This window comes from Mirounga leonina, unplaced genomic scaffold (genome assembly GCF_011800145.1).
Source record: "Mirounga leonina isolate KUSES-001 unplaced genomic scaffold, KU_Mleo_1.0 Mir_95, whole genome shotgun sequence".
Classification (NCBI taxonomy): Eukaryota; Metazoa; Chordata; class Mammalia; order Carnivora; family Phocidae; genus Mirounga; species Mirounga leonina.
Window position 1 is genome coordinate 6,357,740 of NW_023270865.1, and position 3,375 is coordinate 6,361,114.

The following is a 3,375-nucleotide window of genomic DNA, read 5'->3' on the forward strand; positions in this document are numbered from 1 at the left end:
CCATTTCAACCATAATCAATGATCAAAGAGCACTGTTAGTTTATCTTTTACTTAACTGTGAAAACAAAGTACCACAGTAGTCAAAATGCAGAGTGCATTAGAGTGCATGATTCTCAAACAGAAATAAAGAGGCAAAGAAAGAAAGTCAAATTTTGTTTTCAGGACATTTTTTTTTTCTCAGAACATGTTTTCTCAGTCAATTTTTTTCTCAAGTTGATCTTTTCTTAATTTAATTTTAAAAATTCCTATAGCTATTTTTATTTCTTATTATTCTGGATTTGAAATTTCCTCTTCCTCTAAATGTATCTTTGTGGGTAAAACCTATAATTACCAGTTTTAATCCAAAAGCAATTGGATCATACATTTTCATGAAAATCAAAGCAGAGTAAAATTACCAAATTGCAAATATTTCTATCAGACAGGCACTAGCTATCATTTCTAAACTTAGATACAAAGAAAAGGAAATTTGTGCAAGTATAAATGTTCATATTTCCATGGAAACAGGTCCACAAAATGTATTTATCTAAGTCAAATTGAATGATGGGCATGAAAGGTGTTCTTAATAAGCAGGCACAGAATGAATTGAATTATCTATTCTGGATTTCCCATGAATATTTCTTATGGTATGTGGTCAAGTCACCTTTATAGTGGTTAGTAAAAAATTAAAGGGCTGGCCTCTGAAGTGTGAATCAGAGTAAAACTCAGGTGTGCCAAGAAATGAATTCTGGGCATTTTATGACACAGCTACTCCAAAGCAAAACTACTGGATTCTCCAAAGTGCATTTGCATGATCCACATTCCACATTCAACTTGCTCTAACATGAGCCCTTGGAAAGAAGTCAGCCAGTGATCAACCTCGTGTCTCAATTCCTTCCTTGGAACAGTGGTCACACCTTCCTCAAGAGAATGTTCTACATCTCCTGGAACAGTATGCATACATGATGATGTCTTCAGCTGGTGCCAAGCTCAGAAGGGGAAGAAAGGTGCCTGCCCTTGGCCTCCTTAACATACCTTCAAAATTAACCACTTTTTGGACTCATTTTGTAACTAAATTTCTCCCAAATCTATCAAATCTTCCCAAACTGGTAAATCCATAAGTTCAATTTCTTTCCACTTCTTCATTATAAATATTATTTTTAAAAATCTTTCTTTCAGGGATACTCAGTCGATTGAGCAGCTGGCTCTTGATTTTAGTTCAGGTCATGATCTCAGGGTTGTGGGATTAAGAACTCCACGATCAGCAGAGAGTCTGTTTCAGATTCTCTCTCTCCCTCTGCCCCTTCCCCAGCTTGTGCTCTCTCTCTCTTAAATAAATAATTAAAACTTTAAAAAATATTTAAAAATCTCTTTCAAAACCTCAAGTCTTTTCTTTAGTTCTCTGCAATCTTGCATTCATAGTAAGTAATTAGTCTGTGTTTCACTCTTACATATTTTCTGGGATCTGAATCATCCATCCCGATCGCTTCTCGGCCTTTTGGCTAAGATCAAGTGTAGTATCTGAATCATCCAACCCTATTACCTTGAAATGACTTCCTTTCCTTTTATTTTATCTCTCACATTTCCCAGGTCTCAAGAAGGTAATTCTGCTTCTTCACTATGAAAGACCTGAATGGGAGCCATATTGTCATGGTTAGTATGTCTATGTGGCTGGGCCCCAGTGCCAGATTTTTGGTCCAACAATATTCTGGATGTTTCTGTGAAGGTCTTTCTTTCCTTCTTTCTTTCCTTCTTTCTTTCTCTTTCTTTCTTTCTTTCTTTCTTTCTTTCTTTCTTTCTTTCTTTCTTTCTTTCTTTCTTTCTTTCTTCTTTCTTTCTCTCTCTTTCTTTTTCTTTCTTTCTTTCTTTCTTCCTTTCCTTTCTTCCTTTCCTTTCTTTCTTCCTTTCTGAGATTAACATTTGAATCAGTGGACTTTGAGTAGATTACTCTCCATGTTGTGGTGGGCTTTGTCTAATAAGGTAAAGACCTTAACAGAACAAAGAATGACAAAAGAGTGAGTCAATTCTTAAATCTATCTTCCTATCTATCTATATCTATCTATCTATCTATCTATCTATCTATCTATCTATCTATCTATCATCTATCTATCTATCTATCATCTATCTATCTATCTATCTATCTATCATCTATCTACCTATCTATCCTATTTCTCTGGGAAATCCTTACCTATACACATATATACTGTGTTTTCTTCCCTCTTTGTCCTATCTCTACCTCCTTCAATATCTCTGGGCCCCTTACTTCCCCACTCTCTCTCTCTCTCTGAGCCCAGGAAATGTCCTTTCCCTGGGGAACTGCGGAAACCAGGCCCCACATTCCCTGTTCCTGCTCAGGAACCTGCTTCTCCCTGCTGTTACTTATCACACCTGCCCATCTCTAGCTTGTCTCCTTCTCCTCTGCTCCCCTCCCCACTTTGGCCACCTGGAATCTATGTACTTTATCTACTCCACTCCCCAGCTAGTGTCCCTGGTTTGGGGGCACATGCAGCTCAGTTGGTTCCTCTTGGTTACTTAGGTCCATTTTAAACCACCCCAGCTATGCATTCGCTGTGAGTCGTTTGAAGTTGCTCATGTCCTGCTTGGTTGGGGATTAGTGCCAACTGTCACTTCAAAAGTCACTTATTAGGTCCTTATGCTCCTCCCCCATAACACTGTTCCCAAATAGTCATGGTGCATGAATGGTTTCCTAACCTGTTTCTCCAGCATGTCCTTGGCCGTGGGCTATAAGGGCTCTGATACTCCTGTTTCTACATGGAAAGCATGTACAATGTCACTTCTATGATATGTTTCAAGAAAGTTCTATTTTCCATTCTTCCCAGATGAATCCCATTGTTATGCTGGAACTGGTTGATTCTTCCCCTTCTAAACCTTTCCTACAATCAGTGTTTCAGCACTTGAGGGAGTGAGGATTTCAGGCATAGATATTGAATCCCCACTCACTTTTTCCCAAAGTTTTAGATCCTAATTATCTCAGAAACCTCCCACTTAATATTGTTTTCTTTGCAGACACAAATCTCAGTTCAGATACCTTGTTCCCAGGAATAAGATCTACAGTAATTATTTTCTTAGGGATTAATTAATCAAACTGATAATCTGGCCTTACCCGCATATAGTTTCTTGGAAGCTAGCCTTGTGTTTGTCCGCAGACTCTTCAGCACATATTTTCTCTGGGAAGGGTTTCCCTGCTGCTTCCCAGGCCCACGACCCTAGTTCCTGCCCACTTGGGAGAGAGTCCATGCCCAGGAAGCGGGGTCCACTTTCTGCTCTGTCTGCTCTCCCCTCCTCCATGTTTCACTCTCCTGTGTCTACGCTTCTTCTTGGCATCCTCACCATTTTCTCAGTTAGCATATCCATCCCCCTGGTCAAGCAGGGGAGAGG

At 39.1% G+C, this 3,375-nt stretch overlaps 1 pseudogene; it reads left to right on the forward strand.

Moving 5' to 3' along the window:
* Positions 1-1,458: 1,458 nt before the first annotated feature.
* Positions 1,459-1,562, forward strand: LOC118006306 (annotated as a pseudogene).
* The last annotated feature ends 1,813 nt before the right edge of the window (positions 1,563-3,375 follow it).